The sequence below is a fragment of the Nicotiana attenuata genome, chromosome 10, assembly GCF_001879085.1.
Source record: "Nicotiana attenuata strain UT chromosome 10, NIATTr2, whole genome shotgun sequence".
Taxonomy (NCBI): domain Eukaryota; kingdom Viridiplantae; phylum Streptophyta; class Magnoliopsida; order Solanales; family Solanaceae; genus Nicotiana; species Nicotiana attenuata.
The window spans coordinates 35391092-35404713 of record NC_031998.1 but is presented as its reverse complement, the minus strand read 5'-3'; positions in this window follow the sequence as shown (position 1 = coordinate 35404713).

Genomic DNA, 13622 nt, shown 5'->3' with positions numbered 1-13622 from the left:
TAGGAGAGGGATACAGACTCCCCGCTGATGAGGATGTCAACACACTGGAGCAGTCTGAGGCTGAGCCACTGCAGTCAAATGGTGAGGGAGATGATGAGGAGGAGGAGGATGAACATGATGAAGAGTGGAGAGCGTCAGAGGATGACGATGCTGCTTGATTAGGGAGTTTTCTTGCACCCTACTCTTTTTATCTCTTGTTTTGTCTAATTGTGCATGCACTGAGGACAATGCATGATTTAAGTGTGGGGTGGGAACTTGTAGATATTAGTAGTTGTTAGCTTGTTTTTATTTTTAGAATTTATTTTGTTTTTATTATTATTGTGTTTTTCTTGTTAGTTGTTTTTAGGCAGAAATTAAAAAAAAACATAAACATGTTGCACTCTTCCCGACGATGGATCTCCTAGACAGTCTTCTTGAGGGAAGTAAGTCTAAAGAAAAATACCAAAAAGATTTTTTTTAGGTTGTGTAGTAATTCCCCCTTGGTTTTTCTTTGGGCCGCGGTTCTTTTCCAAAGGTTTTTAGTTGAACGGAGTGTAGGTAATTTTAATTTTTAGGAGTAGGAACCACGTGGCTATACATTTAATCGCAGCAATATCTCTGAGCTATATGATGCCTTGAGAATAGTCAGTACTCTGGTTGTGACGCTTAGGCTCAATTTTGACTCTAGGATAAATACCTTAAATCGTGAATTCTTAAATTTGTTTAATTGCTTTGACTGGAGTGTCGTGACAGAACCAATCCTGAATGAGTTATGTGCCATGTCTGTGTGAGGTTTGTATGTATTCTGTGCATTGCATTTGATGTCTAGAACTTGCCACGTGTGTGTGCAAAGCGAAATAGTAGTCTCTTTCAGTCTGAGAAGTGATATAGGCATTTTTTTTATTAAGCCAGATATATATAGAGTATCCACCTAAATGTTATGTATCATAGTTAACCCCTTTGAGCCTATAATCCTGTTTCTTTGGTAACCACATTATAAGCCGTACCTCGTTGTTTGAATCGACCATATATTTAAACCTTGTCACCTCTCATGAGCACTTGAATTGTGAGGAATTATGGAAAAGTTAAAAGTGTGGGGTGGTGGGTTGACTTTTGAGTGGAACAAATGAAATAAGGAGAAAGGTGCACCATATGAAAAAAAAAATATTGTGTCAATAAAAGCCATCTGGATAGAAAAAGAAAAAAAAAGAGAAAAGAATATACATATATATATATATATATAGTAGCTGTAGTGAAAAAAAAATTATTTCCTGATGGTGATAGCTTTTGATGTATTGGTGCTTAAAGAAGTGGGGGGTAAAATATAGTGAAGTTAATAAAGGAATCACATGGTCACCCCACCTAAATTCAAACCTAAACATTTGGGATACAAGGTGGATCCCAAACTCCGCAAACCTAAGAAGTTTAATTGAAGGTCCCATTATGCCAGAAACTCACAATTAAAATCAAAGATATTTATACCAATAGCAAATGGGATCTCACAAAACTATCGGTAGATTTTCCCTCTGAAATTCAACAAAACCTCCTTAAGGTCAAAATTCTAACAAAGGGACCCTTAAATGATATTGCTATATGGTCTCTTTCATCCAAAGAAATTTTTACTAGCAAAAGTTGTTATAACCTTATTGAACCAATTGTTAAAAATCAGTTGGATTATGATTGGATTTGGTCTTTATCATGCCCAAATAAGATTAAAAAAAAATTATGGCAATGTCTCCATAACAGGCTACCTTGTAGGAAATACCTAGCCCGGATTGGAATCAACATTGACCCTATATGTCCTATATGTGATATGAAAGAAAAAGAATCTATCACTCATATTTTTCTTACTTGCAAAGTAAACAAAACGTTTTGGGACAATTTGGGTGGGGTAACCTTTTATGATCCCACAGGGGGGCACTGGCTTGCTCAATTAAAAAATTAAATTTTCTCTATAAGACACAACTTTCTCGACTGGAATTATATCCTCCCTTTCGCCCTATGGGAAATTTGGACTAACAGAAATGCTAATAATCAAAACAACTTGAGGAACGCTGTTAACATAAAAAATATTACTCAAAAAGCTGTGGAATTCAAGCTGCTTACGGAGAATAACCCGCTGCCCATTGAAAGGATTCAATTACAAATCAAGTGACAAAAGCCCCCAAATGGATGGTACAAATTAAATGTCGATGCTAGTCATAACAACTGCCAAAGTGCCCTAGGGGGAGTATTCCTTAATGCAGATGGTCACTGGATTTTTGGATTCACAAAGTCCACACGAGCTAGGGGATCTTTGGAGGCAGAACTAAAGGCAATAAAGGAAGGACTCAAAACTGCCCATGAGTGGAATTTATTCCCACTAGAAATAGAGACGGATTGTGCGGAGGCAATTCAAACTATACAATGTGGAAATAGACTTTTTGATAATGTTGTCAATATTTGCAGGTCGTTAATGCACCAAGGGAAGGTAACCCTCCTCCAGCACACAATTAGGGCAAGCAACACTGTCGCTTACACCATGGCCAAGATGGGAAGGACTCCAGGAAGGAAGAGAAAAGTTTTTGTATCCCCTCCCAATGTTGTTTTTAAATTTGTTAAGTATGACGAAGACAGTCAACGTTGGTTTGTTAAGTACCTATCTATGGATGCTTGCAATAGATTAGCAAGATTTGGAAATCAATGTGTCCTAAGTGGCACACTACTAGGCCATGATGTAACAAACGTTACGTAATTTAATATATATGTTTCCTGTTTGCTCAAAAAAGGGTAGAATTTTGGTTTGACAGAAGTATGGGCTTGAAGGTTGAAGTGTTTGTATTAAAGTGCTTAAGGGAGGTATAGTCACTTATATTCAAATGTATCCTACCCGACCCGCAGCCTACATTACAACCAATGAAAGTTCTATTTAATCTTAGACTGAATGAACTCGATTAGTGGAGTATTACACTACGGGCAAGCTTATGGTACGTCATTTGGGAATATAAATATTATTTCTGAGAGCGAGTAAATTTTTCCTATCCTGAGTTCCTACATTATTAAAACTCATAGTGTGTGGAACTAAGCTCTTTGAGTGGGTGAGGGCACATGATTCATAAAGGAAAGGTAATGTTATTGACCTCCATGTTAGAGTAAGTAAGTGAATTGTGAATAAGGCATGGTATTTGTGAATCGATTATTGAGGCGAGGATGTCACACCTTTGTGCTTAAACTATTTTAAAGATTCTTGGTATAATGAGTTAAGGGAATTGCTTAATAGATTGTGTCCATGAGTGTAGTTTGATTGCTCGAGGACGAGCATAAGTGTGGGGTATTGATGTGTGGCTACTTCATGGTTTAGCACATTATGTGCCTTGCATTTTACATGCTTTAATGATGAATTACACTTTGTTTGAGCGTAATGGAGTCTATTTTATGTGTAGGTGAACTGGAGATGAAAGTGGAGCTAAAGGGATGCTTAAATGTCGAAAGTTCGCTCGAGAACGGTGAAAAGGAGAGGCCAAGCAAAAGCCAGCTCGACCAGGCTTCTGCCTGGTGAGACCAGCCAAAGGCCAGGCCCAACCAGGCGTTAGCCTGGCGACGTCAGCTTAAGGCCAGGCTGAACCCGGCTTTAGCCTGGTGAGGCCAGCCAAAAGCTAGGCTGAGGCTGGCGTTAGCCTGGCGATGCCAGGCCTAGGACCAGATCCAGTCCGAGTTTTGAAGGCTTAAATTGTTTCCTGGCTTGACTAGGATTTGACCTACACGTTTAGGGCTTGTCCCAAACATATAAATAGACCCAAAAACACCACTTTGAAGGACTTTTGCAACCGGAGGCAAGAATAGCTCGTGGAACACTACTTGGGAGTTAGAATCATTGATTTCTACATCCCTTTATCTTTACCTGTAAATTAATTATGCAAATTACTTTAGATATTGTTACTATGAGTATGAGTAGCTAAACTCCTAATCTAGGGTTTTGATGGAACCTATTGAAGGATGATTTTCTCGTTACATTAATATAGATTTCCCATAGTATTCTCTCTATTTGTTCAACTACATGCTTATTGTTGTTGATTGAAGGGCCCTCAATTAACTGCTCCTATTTAGTGTGCATTACTCGGGAGAGAGTGCATATTTAGGTAGTTGTTGAACAACATAACTCCTAACGTATATGAGGGATCAATACGAAGGGTTTAAAGGTGGGATTAAGGATAACGAAACCTTGGGTGCGATCTAAGTGAGTTGTACTTAAAGCTAACTAGCGTAATTTGGGAGAATATGTCTAGTATATTGTTGTAATTACTCGGGAGAGAGTTACGACAGTCAGCGTGCTCATGATCGATAGAGAAGACTTAGGCAAATTTATAGGAAATGTAGGGGAAAGGATTCCGACAATGAGGGAAATCAGAACCTTAGATCATTCCAATTCTTTTCTACAACCCGTTCATAGTTAGTTCTTAATTATTGCATTTTCATTACGTAATATTTAGTTAGTAAACATCCAATCTGTTGGCCCAAGTTTAGATGAAGTTTTGAAGATTGACAAAATGAACTCAGTCATGAACCAGGTCCATCATGTGAGACAGACACAGTGTTGATATACTTATACATGTGACATACGTGTGAAGATAAGTCTCAAGGGTCAGCAACAATATCTTCTGAGTTGCAACAATATCTTCTGAGTTGATCGAAAAGGTTGCATAGGATAAGGAGTTGAAGTCTCCTTATGTGAAGAGAACTACATCCGGATCAAGAATAAGGATTGGAGTTTGAATTGTTCTAGGACTCGAATTTGATGAAGGATCAGCAATTCGAGTTTTAATCAAACTCTGATTACTAACTCTATAAATAATAATGATTGTTCTCTTTTACAGAGATTGCACAAACGCAGAAGTGAAACTAAATTGAAGAGCAAAATAGCAAGGCTTTTTGCAAGCAATTTACATGAGATTCAAGTGTGCATTCCTGAAGCTACTTGGACAAGATAGAAGAAGCAATTCCATTGTGTCTTTCTTTTATTCTAGTTCAATTGTAGTAGGTGTTTTGATATTGTACCTTTCAGCTTTTATCGAAGCAATTGTATTAGGTACTTTTGAGTATTCAAGTTAGAGTTAACTTGAAAGTGTCGCAGCAGTTGAGGCTGTGTGCCACACTGGGATTAGAGTTAATCCTTAGGTTTACAAGAGTTTTGTAAATGCTGTTTTGGCTCAGTGATTTTAGTGGAAGTTTGGGAAAATCCTACTGAGTAGTAGGTCGTGGTTTTTTCACCTTTTAAGCTAGGTGTTTTCCACGTAAAAATTTCTGTGTTCTTTATTTTATGCACTCTTAATTCCGCAAACAGTCATAGTAAGTACATCTAGAAGAACCAGGTTCTTCTAGTGCGAAAATTAGGTACCACACAAATCACCCCCCAGCCCTCTTGTGTGGTATTGACGTGTAGAACATCAATTGGTATCAGAGCAGGTTATCTTTGAAGAGGCTAACACCTTAGGAGAAGATCAACAATGAGTGCACCACCTGGAAACTGGGAAGGGCAATCCACTGCCAGGCCTCCACTTTTCAATGGTCAGTACTATTCTTGGTGGAAGAACAGAATGAGAGATCACATTATAGGGGAAGATTATGAACTTTGGGACATAGTCACTGATGGTCCCCTAGCAACCACTAAGAAGAATGCTGAAGGAATTGATGTGCCAAAAACAAGGGCTGATTGTACTGCTGAGGACCTGAGGAAGTGGGAGAAAAATGCTAAGGCCAAGAAGTAGCTTGTATGTGGTCTAGGACCAGACGAGTACAGTAGGATCCAAAGCTGTACAACTGCTAAGGAAATATGGGACACTCTGCAAGTGGCTCATAAAGGAACACCTTAAGTGAAAAGATCAAGAGGAACACTTCTGTATTCTCAATATGAGAATTTTACTATGAAGGAAGGAGAAACTATCCAGGAGATGTATACTAGACTCACCACTTTGAAAAATGAACTTGAATCTCTTGGAAGGATTATCCTTGAAGAAGACAAGGTTGAGAAGATTCTGACAAGAGTTCTGCCAGTCACATGCGAAAGCAAAATCACTGCCATTCAGGAATCCAAGAACATTGCTACCCTCAGATTGGATGAACAAATTGGAAATTTAACTGCCTATGAAATGAGGAGACAAACCATGAAGATGGATACTCCCAAAAAGGAGAGAAGTTTAGCTCTCAGAATTGCTGAAAGTGCAGATTTGGAAGATGATGAAGTGGCTATGATCACTAGGGATTTCAAGAAGTACCTGATGAGAGGAAAGGGTTCTTCAAGAGGTACAAACTTCAACAAAATAAGAGCTCCGGAGAAACAGACCAATGAGGGATGCTACAAGTGTGGTAAGACTGACCACATGATCAAAAACTGCCCTCAATGGGAAATTGAGTGGAAGAAAGAAAGAGCTGAACGAAGGAACAGGAAGAAGGAACAGGTTCAACCAAAGAAAAACAAAGGTTCAACCAAGGTTATGGTTGCTGCTTGGGGAGAAACCTCAGATGAAGACTCAGAAGAAGAAGCTGAGGAGGAGCAAGCACTAATGTCCATCGGAGAATCAGATGATGAACAAGAGGTAAGTATTCTTCATCTCAAAGACAAGATTAAATTCTTGTCTAAAGAAAGGCTGGCTGAGCTATTAATAGACTTCATTGATGAGTCTGAGATAATTAATAATGAGAAGAAAGTTCTGTCTAGGGATTGTGTGATTCTAAAAGCAAAATGTAAAAGTCTAGAGTCTAGGGCAAAGAGAGTGATAACAAAAATGCTGAGTTGAAGAACCGTGTTCTTGAACTTGACAATAGTGTCCTAGAGCTTAGGTCTGAAAACATAAAACTGAAATTAGGAACAGGAAAGAAGAAAGCTGATCACACATATCTCACTCTAGAAGAAAATTTGGGAAAAATAAAAGATGATTATACAAGAAAGATGAATTCATTAAAGTCTTGAAAGAAGATCTAGGTAAGGTAAAACATGAACTAGACAAAAGTTGCAAGTGGAACAAGGCTTCGGATGCTCTCTCCTGGCTGCAAGAGCATCATAGCAGTAACAAAAGAGGACTTGGCTATGGGACTCAAGCTCCTAAATGGAATCTAAAAAGCAAGTACCTCACTCTTCCTGAAAATAAAATCTGCACACACTGTGGTAAGACTGGCCATTACAAATATGAATGTAATGCAAAAGAAAAGGCCAGTCAAAGAAACAAAGCTTTTGTTCAAGAAAAGCACAAGCTGCCTAGTTGGGCAAGAAAGAATCTGATTCACCCTTTTGCCCATAGAAAGGGACCCAAACTAGTTTGGGTTCCTAAGACTAACCCCTGATTTCCTTTTGCAGGTCCAAGTGAAAGGGAGGAGCCAAATATGGTATATGGATAGTGGCTGCTCAAAACATATGACTGGGGACAAGGACCAGTTCCTTTCACTTGAGGACCTAAAGGGAGGTAATGTCTCCTTTGGTAATGGAAAGAAAGGTGAGATCATTGGGGTTGGAAAGGTAGGCAAAACAGATTCTCATTCCATAAAGAATGTCTACCTGATAGATGGCTTGAAATATAGCCTAATAAGTATGTCACAACTGTGTGACAGAGGTAACCTTATGGCTTTTACCTCCACCAAATGCTTTGTGATTAACCTTACCACTGACAAGATTGTTTTGCAGGGAAAAAGAGTTAACAATATTTCATTGTAGATTTGTCCACTCTTTCAGAAAATGAACTCACTTGTTTAAGTGTGTTGGTTAATGATCCCTTCCTGTGGCACAAAAGACTTGGTCATATCAGTCTAAATCAGCTAAACAAATTAGTCTCCAAGGACTTGGTTATAGGGTTACCTAATATCAAGTTCAAGGAAGACAAAGTTTGTGAGGCATGTGCAAGGGAAGCAGGTAAGGTCATCCTTCAAATCCAAGAAAATGGTAAGTTCGTCCAAGACGTTGGAACTGGTTCATATGGATCTATGTGGTCCAATGAGAACCATGAGCAGAGGTGGAAAGAAGTATGTAATGGTGCTAGTTGATGACTATTCTAGATTCACCTGGGTTTTATTTCTAACTTCCAAAGATGAAGCATTTGACATGTTTTCTGCATTTGTTAGGAAAACTCAGAAACAATTAGGAAATCAACTTGCATCCATTAGGTCTGATCATGGAACTGAGTTTGAAAACTTTAAATTTGCTGAGTTCTGTGATGAAAATGGCATAGATCACAACTTCTCTGCACCTAGGACTCCACAACAAAATGGAGTAGTTGAAAGGAAAAACAGAACTCTTGAGGATATGGCTAGAACATTGTTACTATCTAGCAAATTGCCTCACAGCTTCTGGGCAGAGGCTGTAAACACTGCATGTTACATCATAAATAGATGCATGACCAGACCTCTAGTAGAGAAGACTCCCTATTAGTTACTTAAAGGGAGAAAACCAAATATATCCCATCTTAGGGCATTTGGTTGCAAGTGCTATGTGCACAATAACGGAAAAGACTCCCTAGGAAAGTTTGATCCCAGAAGTGATGAGGGAGTATTCTTGGGATATTCTTCACATAGTAAAGCTTATAAAGTATTTAATAAAAGAACTCTATGTGTAGAAGAAAGTGTGCATGTAGTATTTGATGAAACTAACATTCTTTCTGAGAGACAGGAACATGAAGATGGAGCCATTGGACTGGTCAAAGACTTGGCTGAAGCATTAGCTCAAGTCAAAGTGACACCTACAGAAGGAACAGGTGATGGACCAGGTTCTTCCTTACAGGGCAACCTGACAGGGGGAAGAAGTCAAAGAGGAATTGAAATAAACTCCTTGAAGGAACCTGTTCATGAACCTGTTCCTCATCAAATCGCTGAAACATCCAGCAGAAGCCAGTTGGTTGTAAAATCTCACAAGTATCAAATTTCTCATCCCATTGAGAACATTCTCATCGATCCAACATCTGGAGTCAAAACCAGATCACAATTAAAGAATCTGTGTGCTTTTGATGCTTTCTTATTTATCATTGAACCTAAAAATATTGTTGAGGCTTTCTAGGATGCAGATTGGGTGAATGCAATGCAGGATGAACTAAACTAGTTTGAAAGAAGTCAAGTTTGGCACCTAGTTCCAAGACCCAAGGGCAGATCAGTCATTGGTACTAAATGGGTCTTTAGGAACAAACTCGATGAAGATGGAACTGTCACAAGGAACAAGGCAAGGTTGGTGGTCCAAGGTTATATCCAAGAGGAAGGAATAGACTATGATGAGACATTTGCTCCAGTTGCAAGACTAGAGGCAATCAGACTTCTCATATCCTTTGCAGCACATATGGAATTCACTCTTCATCAAATGGATGTCAAAAGTGCCTTCCTGAATGGCTACTTAAAGGAAGAAGTGTTTGTGAAACAACTCCCAGGGTTTGAAAGCAAAGAATGTCCTGAACATGTGTACAAGCTGGACAAGGCTCTCTATGGACTCAAACAGGCACCAAGAGCATGGTATGAAAGACTGTCAAAGTTCCTACTGGAGCATGGGTACAAGAGAGGTAAAATAGATAGTACCTTATTCTTAAGGGAAAAAGGTAAGGACCTTCTTGTTGTACAAATTTATGTTGATGACATAATCTTTGGGGCCACCACTGACAAGCTAAGCAAAGATTTTGCAAAACTAATGGGAAGTGAATTTGAAATGAGCATGATGGGTGAGCTTAACTTCTTCTTAGGGTTGCAGATCAAACAAAGTCAAAATGGAACCATGATTCATCAGCAGAAGTATACAAAAGAACTAATCAAGAAGTTTAAAATGGAGGATTCTAAAGAAATAGATACACCTATTGCAACTGCCACTAAATTAGATATTGATGAACCTGGTTCATCAGTTGATCAGAAGTTGTATAGGGGTATGATTGGTTCACTCTTGTATCTTACTGCCAGTAGACCTGACATTGTTTTCAGTGTAGGGCTATGTGCTCGTTTTCAGGCAAATCCAAAAGAGTCTCACTTGACTGCTGTCAAGAGGATATTGAGATATCTGAAAGGCACTATTGAACTGTGTCTTTGGTACCCTAAAGGTAGTAATTTCAATCTAGTAGGATATGTTGATGCTGACTATGCAGGTTTCCTAGTGGATAGAAAAAGCACCTCAGGTATGGCACACTTCCTTGGTTCCTGTCTTGTATCATAGGCTACCAAGAAGCAAAATTCAGTAGCCCTATCTACTGCTTAAGCTGAGTATGTAGCTGCAGCTTCTTGTTGTGCTCAATTACTATGGATTAAACAACAATTGGTAGATTTTGGAATTGAAGTGTGATGCATACCAATATTTTGTGATAACACTAGTGCTATAAGTATGACAAAGAACCCTGTTCATCATAAAAGGACCAAGCACATAGATGTTAGACACCACTTCTTGAGAGATAATTATGAGAAAGGATTAATCTCAATAGAATTCTGTGCTACTGATAAACAAATAGCTGACATCTTCACCAAAGCACTGAATAGGGAAAACTTTGAAAGGAACAGGTTGGAATTAGGGATGATTAAGATCACCTAAAAAGGAACCAGTTCAGAATACAATGAAAAAATAAAAAAAAATCAATCACATTTTTGTTAGAAGTTCTGACTTTATGTAAATATCTAGACTAATTATTACTCAGTCTCATACTCTAATCAGTATACTCCTGTGACGTGTGTTTATATTAATTCATTAATCTCTTACAAAGTTTTTTTTCTATTCTGATAGATGAGGCATAATCAAGAGAAGTTCTACTTGAAGAACCTGATTCATCAGTATATGCTCATGAGAAAAGGTCAGGTATGTTTCTATACTTTGCACAATTAGAAAAATAAATATTCCAATTATGAGCAGAAGTCCTATTCTAACCAAACTCCTAAAAAATAGAATCGTTGAGCATTGAACCAGTTTCATTCTCCTAGAATTCTAAAGAAAACGGGACTATTTGCTAAAACCAAGCGTCACCTATTTATCACTTAAAGACTGGAGTCATAATGGGATTAGACTCTTGATTGACCACTGCAAAAAGGCTGCTGTTACTGCACCTAATCATACTCTACTTTAAATACACTCCACATACTCCCATTCTAGTCCATAACTGTCATTAAGACTTAAACCTCAAATAATCATCCTTCTCTCTAAAAATCTCCAAAATTCTCCAGAAAGTCTTCACCATGACTACTCCTCAAGAAAATCCAGGAACTCCCCCACCAGTATCTCCTAACACCCCCTCATCTGCACCTCCTAGCGACGATCCTAAACCAAGATTTCACCGGCAGAAAATGTTGGTAAGAAAGACTGTGGCTACAGGTGCTCTGAGAACGGCTCTAAACAAAAAATTGAGAGCCAGCCAGAAAAAAAAGAGCTCTGAAAAGAAATCATCTGACTCAAGTTCTAAGTCTGAAGCGTTTGTTTCTGCAAGCGATGGAGAAGAACGTGGGTCTTCTGACTCAGACAAGAATCAAGAAAACCCTAGGGAGGTAAATACATGCTGTGTTTTTTCTGATGTAGTTGAGAAGGTGGACAATAGGTTTGTGTTGGTGGGTTCTGTGAGAGATGTAAATGAGGAAGAGTCGAGTAGAAAGGGAAAGAAAAAGAAAGATAACATTCTTGCTATTTGTGGAGGAATAGAGGAGAGTGGCAACAAGCCAGGGGAAAGTGAAACTGGGGAGGTTGTTGAAGGCCTTGTACACCTGAGTGAACAACAAGATGAACTTGGTTCATCTGTGGAAGAAACCTTGGCTGACATTCTGAAGAAGGTTGGGGCAAGCTATGATCCCAAGAAGCGCAAAGCTTCTTCTCAAAAGGCTCCAACCGCCTCTAAGCCAACAAAGAAGAGCAAGGTGTCATCTCCTAAGTCTACTGTCCCTTCAGTACCAAAGGTGAAAGCTACTAGAAGCAGGGTAAAGCAAAGTGAGGCTGAGTTGCAGAAAGCCTTAGAGGCAAGCAAGAAAAAGAAGAAGGAAAAGCGAAAAGCTAAAGTTGTGGAAAGTTCTGTGGCTGCAGAAGAAGAGGAGGAGGAGATGGAATTAGTCCATCAGGAAAGAGGTACAACTGAGGAGGTTCCCACTTCTACACCAAAGAGATCCAAGACTTCTACCAAGAAGTCTTCAGAATCTGTATCTGCTGAACCCTCCCTGGCAAAAAGAACCAGGTCTGCAGTCAAAGGAAAACAAGTGAAAGTTCCTGAAGAAGAAGAAGAAGAAGAGGAATCTGAAAAAGAACAGGACAGATTTGTCCTTTTTGGCAGGAGAAAGATATTGAAAGGAAGAATTATGAAAGACCTGGAGGAGCCAGGCATGAAAAGATTGGTTGATGCCCTGAATGCACAGGGGTGGAAGGACATGGTTCTTCAACTGGATGGCGGCTGGCAAGGAAAGAGGTGATTGAGTTTATGGCAAATGCCACGGTGGTAAATGGGGTTGTTACAAGCTTGGTGAGAGGAGTAGAGGTGCAGTTTGATGCACCTAAATTGGGCAGAATTCTAGACATACCCTGTGAGGGCTATGATGACGATACTAGGCAAAGGTGGCCTTGTCTAGATTCTCTCCCTTCTGCTCTCCAAATCACCAGAAATTTCTGTGATACCAAGTCTGCTGAAGAAGTGCCTGAGGCTAGGTTTGTGCAAAAGAGTGAGATGAAGCCTGAGCACAAGGTGCTCTTTGAGTTTGTGAACAAGTGTTTGCTGCCCAGACAGGAGAGAAGGCACACTGCAAATTATATGGACCTGGTCCTTCTGGAGTGTCTTGTGAGAGGAAAGCAGATTAACTGGCCTGCTTACATTGTCAAGCTGCTGGATAGAGTCATCAATGGCTCCAAGGCCCATGCCACACCTTATGGGTTTATACTGACAACTGTCTTGGCCAAGTTAGATGTGCCATTGAAAAAGTGGGAGATGGCCTCCAGCAAAGAGCACTTTGGAATCAAAACTCTGCAGGCTTGTGACTATCTGCTAAAGTGTAAACCCCAGCTGAAACCTGGTTCATCCTTGAAGACTCCTGTGAACAGCAAAGTTAGGGCATTGGTTCGAGAGTGTGAAACAAAAGATGCAGAAATTGCTAGGCTCCAGGCTCGCATTGCTGAACTAGAAAGTGAAAGAAATGGCCTCAAAGCTGAGCTAGCAAAGGAAAAGGAAAAGAGTGAAGGGATGCTCCAAACAATGCTTAATCTTCTTCAATCCCAACCCTCTAGTTCCTCCAAGCCCTAGAACCAGTTTAGAAAACCCCTCAGTGACCCAGATTCGGGACTTTTCTCTGTTTTTTTGCTCATGGTTGGATGTTTGTTTTTCTTTTTGTGGTCTGTTTTGTAGAAACACCTCCTAATCAATGACAATGTGCTTTGTTTTCTCTTGTTCTATGAAACTTCTGATCTTAATAGCTAAATTTCTTGTGAAGTTGATTATTGATTAACTGAATCATGTTTTCACTTGCAGTTGCCCCCGTGGCCATGAGTAACAATTAACATCTGGGATTCATATAATATGCAACTTTTCGATGATGCCAAAAGGGGGAAGAGATATTGTGCTTTACTTTGTATTCTGATAATAAAGTGATATTTATAACCTGATTAAACCTGGTCCTTAATGATAAGTTAAATTAAAGTGTGATAATTAAGCTGAGTTCCACAGGGTCTCTGATCAATAAAAGCACAGAGTTTGTCATCCTCAAAA